Here is a 7,643-nt window from a genome sequence, read left to right as displayed (position 1 = left end):
GGGGGGTCGGACTTGAAGATCTACAAGGTCCCTTCCGACCCGACTTCTATGATTCTATGAATTTATAGTGCTCAAATGGAGAAAATAAGTTAGCTATTTACAGATTAAAGCCAAAAGCAATATATTAACTACGTACATGGAGGAACAAAAAACTCTAGAATTAATTTGATCAGAATCACAACCAAAATGTGAAGTGCCAACTGAGAAACAACAGAACCACAGAGACAGAGAATAGCAACAGTAGTACCTGTCTACCATATTTTCTCCCTCTTACTCCCCCCTTCAACTTCTCAGCTGCCCAGTGTGGTGATGTACAAGTGCAGTGTCAAAGGTGAAGTCTTCCCCCTGCTACTGCAGAGCCCTGCCTCTAGGTCTCCCTATTTATTGTGGAGAAAAGGAGATGTGGGAGGGTCAGTGACCCACAACCTTTTTCTACACCCTTTCTATAAGTTGAATGGGTACTAGACAGAGAAGTTCAGCTGAAGAGGTGCTTGTAAAAATATTATGCTTGTGTAGGGATTAGTGCCTAAGCAATGGCTTGTGTGGCCTCTGGTTTCTCTCTGACCAGCATGCCACAGAGCTCACGTATGACCACCCAACCATATATATGACTACATGACTGTCTCCCCCTCCTAGAGCTCTAACCCTGTAAGCAGACAGTTTCCTCATCCTCAGGAGCATGGACTGTCCAATGAGACCGCTTCCCTCAATCAGAAAAATTGAAAAAGCAGCCAGATTTTCTATGGGGAGTCCCTGAGGACATCTGTGGGGGTGGAGCCCTTAAGGTGCAGGTCGAGGGTCAGTTCTGAGACTGATTCTCGATTGGTGACCGATGGGTCCCAGTCTTCTGGGACAGCCTCCTGTAGCCTCTTCATGACAGCTGTTGGCTGAAAAATGGCATCACATGAGCCATCAGGCTTAGTTGTGGAGTGTGGTCATGAGAACTGTATCCAGTTCTTGGAAGCAGAGGCAGTTTGCTGGCAATTGTTCTACTGTTGTCTTTGGCTTGATTATATAACTGTTTTAGCTTCTTCATCTGGCTCTGGCAGTGCAGCTGACTCCCAGGGGCATGTGTAGGTTTCACATTTCACTTTTTGTTTTTTTGGGGGAGTTCTTCCTAAACTCATGGATGCAGCTCTGGTCTTCTGCCATGTGGAATAGGCATCTTTCAGTGAGGTGTCTAGGACCTAGAAGAGTGCAAACCATGGGATTGACCTCATGGAAATGGTAGGCTTGCTGGCAAATAGGGGTTAAACAGACCAGACAGCTTTTGAGCAGTATATGGGCTGACAGTTAGGAAGAAGGAACCGCACATTTGACAGCCCCACATCTCTCTTTACCCTAGCATGGGTCAGACTATTCACACAATGGAGGGAGACAGGATAGAGCCCAGCCTGCCCTCAGGCACAGGCTATTAGCAGTGCTACCAGGTACAACTGGAAATGTCAGTGTAAGATGGCCCTTTCGCATTGCTATTTGGATTAAAGTTATATTTGTGCTACAGGAGCCCTCACTGAAACCTCTGACTAGTGGTGTAGACATACCCATAGATTTTGCTGCAATGTACACTGGTAATGTAAAGTACATTGATACTCTCCCATGAGAGGTGGGGTAGCATCCGAATGACAACGGGAGGTATTACAAGCAACATTAATTGGTGGCCTCAGCTCTTGTCACAAATTTAAATTAGTTTCCCTTCAAACTGAAGTGAACATCAAAAGTTTTTATAAGGAATTTTAAAACCCCTCTGGTGTCTTCTATCACATATGAAGTGACTGGTCATAAAAGGCCAGATTAGGAAACCCCCCCCAACACTCTAATATACTTACCATAATTAAAAGATAAGGAAATGTAGTCTTAAATACTGCTACTTGGCACTTATTTATGACATTTCAGTTAAGGAGCTGGGAAAGGTGGATAAACACTCTTATCTTCACTCACCCAGGGAATCGGCAGCAGAGAGAGCAAGGTAACCCAGTTCTCTGCATTAAGTGCTTGAAATACCCTGTAGGCCATATGGCTTCCAGCATGTAATAGCATGCACTGCTGGAGAACGCTTAGCACACGTGAAATGCTTCTCTGCTAGTGTGCATGCACAGAATGCTTCAACTACAGGACTGCTACTTAATTATTTTCATGATTGCAGACTAATAGAAAATATTTTTCCTTTATAACGTAAACAAGGCTTTATTTTAAATATCACTCTGTAGATATAAAAAAAAATCCAGTTTTCTTTAGATTTTTAAACTGAAGTTTTCATGGTTTAGATATTGTACCTGTCAAGATATTAAAAAATAAGTATCATTTTTAAAGCAAGTAAGTGACTCAGGAGCCAAAGTCCTGTTTTCAAATTTGGGAAAATAGGCATTTGAGGAACCTAAATCTTTTTAGAAGTAAGGTTGTATTCCTAAAGGCCAGATCCTCACAGGTACATAGGAGCCCATCTCCCCTTTTAAGCAATGAAGTCCACCATTTAGGCACCACAATCCTAGGTATTTCACTCCTGGCCACCATAAGTGAGTCCCTGCACAGCTGGTTGCTAATGATTCCTTCTGTAAGCATCATATTCTCCTCATGCATCATATGGGGGCCTGGAGCCTAAGTCTTGGCTGAGGTACTTATAGACAGCAGGGTGCTAGGTATGGTAATACCTAGGTATCTTTGCTGTTGTAACCCCAATTGTGTAAGCTGTTTTTGAAAACGGAATCCATAGTCAGATTTGCCAAGGTATTTAGGTGCCCAAGAATACAGGTAGGTACCTGGTGGTAGTGACCATTGAGGCGAATGGCAGGTAGGCACCTAGCCTGCTAAAGAGCCTTTCAATTCTCACTAGGCACCTACCTATATCTCCAGTTATCCAAATCCTTTTGGATCCCTTTTGAACAAATAATTTTGCCATTTTATCCAATGGAGCCTAAAGTTAGGTTATTAAGTTCATATTTCATCACCTAAATGGTCCAATTTTCAGAAACACTGAACACCTTCCCTGCGCAGGCCCCAGTGCAAGCTGTTGACCATTCAGTGCTTTTGCAGGTCAGATCATTTCTTTAAACTCCTAAGTTTCTGAAAATTGCCACCATTGCCAGCTAGGGAAGGGGTTGTTCATTTATCCAAGAGTATAACAAAGCTCTGGGACAGACTTTGGCTTGGAAATCACTCTCTGCACACTGTTTTTAAACAGATATGTAATTCTGGATTTCACTTTTGTTTTGAAAGACAAATTGCTTGAAAGAAGTCTCTGTACATTTTACATGACTGATGTAATAGCTCCACACCCACCAACATCTGAAATTTTAAACAGGAGACACTATTGCGGTCAGTGATCTTAGAAAGTTTTTCAGATTGACTAGGTGAAAATAGCACTAATAGTTTGCTTAAAGTCATTAATCATTTTTTCTAACCTGGGATGACTGATATCGTCCGTTACGTAGCCTCCCTACAAGATTCTTGCCTTGAAACACACTTCCAGAGGCTTAAAACAGAGGCAGCTTAGGAAAGAGGGCATTAAGATAAGTGCCTCTGTAAGCTGCAGTGTGTAACAAAAGCCTGTTTCTCCTGTCAGTGTTCTGGGTCTATTCCTATTTTCAGGTTGCACATTCTTCTGCAATACTATGATCTTACACAAGTCAAAAGAGTACTAAACTTCTGCTGTTAATCATAATCATGCCAGATCACATGCCAAATCACACATTTGGAATACAAGCTCTTCTTTTGGCCACATACTTATCTCTTGGAGTGCAAGTTGTAACATTTCAAGTCCTAAATTCACTATGTGTATCAAGCTAGAAATAGGGTAGGCAGTTTTGTCTCATAAGTTACCCCTCTGTTACCTAGGATTATTCCACTTCCTTCCTGCAACTCATTTACTTACAGTAAAGACCACAAAGCGTTATCAACTGTAACTTTCAGGGTGATATTTGTAACAACTTCTCATCCCAACATTCCCAAATGATCTCTGCTCCTCTGTATATTACCCTTGCTGATGTCTTCCTCATTATTTCTGCTGTTATTCACAGAAGCAGAACCAGAAAATGGAGCATCATTCCATGATTTAAAGGATGTTGCTTATTTGATATATTCAAATAGTTTGGTGATCTCAGCCAATGAGGTGGTCACCATCTCTTGATGCCTTTTATTGCATCTGTTATTGATCATTAAAAAACCCAAACAAACAAACCAATCTGAATCTATTGCTTTGGGCTCTACATTTTTCATCACTGTGTCTTGACTTTATCTGGTTTCTTAATATTTAGGGTTGTTTTTTTTCCCTGAAGGGCAGGAGGCTATATAAATAATATTAGAGTCCCCTATGCTTCCTTCTTTAAAGACAATTACATTCTTTTAAAAGTTGCTACCCTTATATCTTGGAGGACAATGTAAACATGTTAAATGTTGGTCCTGCCAGGCACTATTTATCAGAAGAAAGGGCCAGGTTTACTTTCTAGGAGTTCCACACTAATAACATAACACTCAAGCACCCACCCAGAAACCTGACAAAACTAAATGATACCTTTTGGGTATAAGCATAGAGTCCAAGGGGTTAGCCAAAAAGGACTTATTAATAAAAAAGTAAAGCAGTGTTACCAAGTTTAAAAACTTGGATAATAAATTAACAGTAGGAAGGGTTAAAGTTTTTTGGCAATTGTCCCGATTCACTCCTCCCACAGCTGTGAGTGGCTGATGCAGTCAGGAGCCAGTGCCTCCTCCCTTCATTATACCTTACTCAAGCTCCATAGTACTACTTCAGGGAAGTTCAAAAGGGCTTGATGTCACATCTGACACATTGTGCAATTCTGAGGCTCTACAGCCTATCCCAGCTGAAGCAGCTGCTGCTGAGGAGGAAGGCCCTGACCAGATTGCTTCAGCTAGACTCCCAATTTGCTCCTAACACTTCAAGCTGTCAGGGAAGTAGGACATGGGTGGTCAGGTTTTGATACCGAGGTCATGAGCTGGCAAGGTAATAAGGCAAATATGTGAACTAGAGTCACAAACAAGTAGGTCAGGAAGTAGAGCACCAAACTGGAATCTTGTTGAGCCTGTGGGACCAGGAGCCAGTTGATCAGGAAGCAGGGGTTCAGGTAAGGGCAGCTTATAAAGCTTGTGCTCTCTATATATTTAGTCAGTTTACAAGGTGCATAACTATCCTGCCTACTTCATGACTTCAGGCTAACTACTTTTCTGCTCAGGGGCAGAACTAGCAACAGACCCTAGCAAGAAGTACAGAAAAACACAAGTAACCTATTGAGTGGTCTGTGACTACTGAGCAGACCACCCTTATATGCAGACAGCCCCACCCTGGTGGGTAACAGGTAATTAGATGACTGCAGGTAATTAGACAGCTGATAGCAGTCACACTCTGGTAAGGGGGGGGCATATTACACCCCCCCACTTATTATTAAAAAATACCGATGAACAATAGAACAACCCAGAACAAAGGATATTGATCGGGCAACCTTATAACTCCGTTAATATACAAACTATTACTTTAACTTAGTCACATAAACTATAAGGCACAGTCTACAAATATATCCAGCAATCCTTTGACTACCTAGGTGCCCGCCAGGGCAGGGGCCCCACTCCCAAGGTACCACTACAGGAAAGGAAGTAGGGGAAAGAAAAGGAGAGGGAGACCACAGAGACCTCTAAGTCCCCTCCCCCCCCGCTATCACCCAGGAGCAGCCCACATGGTGCCCCTTCACAACCTTGGGGGGGTCCCTCCCCTGTGGGAACCCTCTCTCTAGGGTAACTTACTACTCCACAGACCTGGAGGGGTGCCTCCTGTTCTCCAGGTCAAGCTCTTTTCTCTGCTGGGCCTTCCTGCTGCCTGACTCTGCTGCCGCTGGCCTGACTTAGGGCCACATGCACCGGTCTGTGTAGTGGGCGCTTTGCCTTGTGCTAGGGGCTGGAGGCCCAGACAACCTTCTGTGGCACTGGGGCTCAATCCGCTCCTGGACCTTCTGTATACCGTCATCTGCACTGAGCTGCTGCCTTGTGCCAGCAGCTGTAAACCCGAGCCACCTCAAGCGGCTCCCCGGGTTCCCCATCCTCCAGGCAGTGCCTCCTGGACTGAGCTCCCAGCCTCGTATGGAGATTGGGGACCTGAGCCACCCAAATGGCTCCAAAGATCCACGCACTGGTCTGTGCACCATGTCTCTGGCCACACGCCAAAGGGTGCAGACCTGAGCCACCTCACGTAGCTCCCAGGGTTCAGATGCCATGCGCTGTGCTGCACACCAAGAGCCTGACCGCTGGAACCATCTGCAGCTCCACACAGATAGAAGTTTTCAGGGGCTCTTCCTGGGTTACTGCTTTGCTCTGCTGAGCAGCATTTCTCTCTTCTCCATCCCCAATGCATCTTCCTCGTGCTAGGCATGCAGCTCCTTTTATATACTCCAGGGCTCCGCCCTGAAGTCTTCCAGACCTGAGAACATTGAATTCTTCAATCAGGTCCAAGGGAGCTCCTCTCCCCCACCCCTCAGGAAAGGGGCACGACTTCATTTCTCTTGCTGCCCCCTGACTGGTAGATGGACTCCTCCAATTGAAACAGCAGAATCTTAAGCCTGGGACTCAACCCAAGCTCTGAAAGGTAAGCCTGCTACAGTTATAAAAACTAATCCAGGTAATGGGGTAAGAAGCCACCATCTCAATTTAGACTAGATTTAACACAGTCCAGTCTATGGATGATTTCTTCTTCTGCAACTTCCTATTCAAGTTCATTTTTAAAGTGTTGTTGTCTAAGAACAGCCATTCTGAGATCAGAAATGGAATGGCCTGGGAGGTAAAACAGTTCTGCTACAGGCTTGTGTGCCTTTCTGGTACTGACGGCAAATCGGTGTCCATTTGTTTTCACATGTAGGGATTGCTTCCCCTGTCCAGTGTAAACAGCAGAGGGGCATTGTAGTGGCGATGACGATGTATGTAACATTGGTAAAGGAGCCGGTGAATGAACCTCAGATGTTACAATGTCACTTATCTGGCCCAGTGGTGAAGTGATCTGTGGCCACATCTGCACAAGATGCTTAATGCACAGTAGCTCATTATTGGTGTGCAGTGCTGTTGTGGGTCAAGAACCATGAGTGATGTTACTGCACAGTAGTAATGAGTTACTGTGCAATAAACATCACCAGTAGAGGTGCACTGATACACCAGTCCCTATCATATTGGCACTGATAAAAGAAAAATTGACATTCTCAGCGGTCAGCTTTTTTGCCTGATGTAGCCAATCATGTTGCTGGTGAATGTGCGCAGATGCAGGCTGCTGCTTTGTGCACCCCTGGGGGAGGTATGGGGGGGCATGTGTTGCCTGGATCTGTGTGCAGGGCAAGGGTGGGTTGCTGGTGCTTATAGTTTCATAGTTTCATAGTTTCGAGGGTCAGAAGGGACCTGAGCAGATCATCGAGACCAACCCCCTGCCATGGCAGGAAAGAGTACTGGGGTCAAACAACCCCAGCAAGGTGTACATCTAGCCTCCTCTTAAAGACCCCCAGGGTAGAAGCCAGCACCACTTTGCTTGGAAGTTGGTTCCAGACCCTAGCTGCCCTGACAGTGTAGTAGTGCCTCCTGATATCTAGCCTAAATCTACCCTCTGCCAGCTTGTGACCGTTATTTCTAGTCACTCCTGGTAGTGCTCGGGGGAACAGGGA

At 44.8% G+C, this 7,643-nt stretch overlaps 1 long non-coding RNA gene across 1 annotated transcript in view; it reads left to right on the top strand.

The window, feature by feature from the left end:
* The first annotated feature begins 6,460 nt into the window (after positions 1-6,460).
* The window catches only part of LOC109321938, a 21,653-nt gene continuing 20,470 nt past the window's right edge, over positions 6,461-7,643 (top strand). The window contains exon 1 of the long non-coding RNA XR_002104235.1: positions 6,461-6,586. This is a non-coding gene — a long non-coding RNA (uncharacterized LOC109321938). The remainder of the gene's footprint in view (positions 6,587-7,643) is intronic.

Source organism: Crocodylus porosus, unplaced genomic scaffold (assembly GCF_001723895.1).
Source record: "Crocodylus porosus isolate Cpor-Errol unplaced genomic scaffold, CroPor_comp1, whole genome shotgun sequence".
Taxonomy (NCBI): Eukaryota; Metazoa; Chordata; order Crocodylia; family Crocodylidae; genus Crocodylus; species Crocodylus porosus.
Note: the sequence above shows the minus strand (reverse complement) of the source record. Positions and strands in the feature narration are given on the sequence as shown.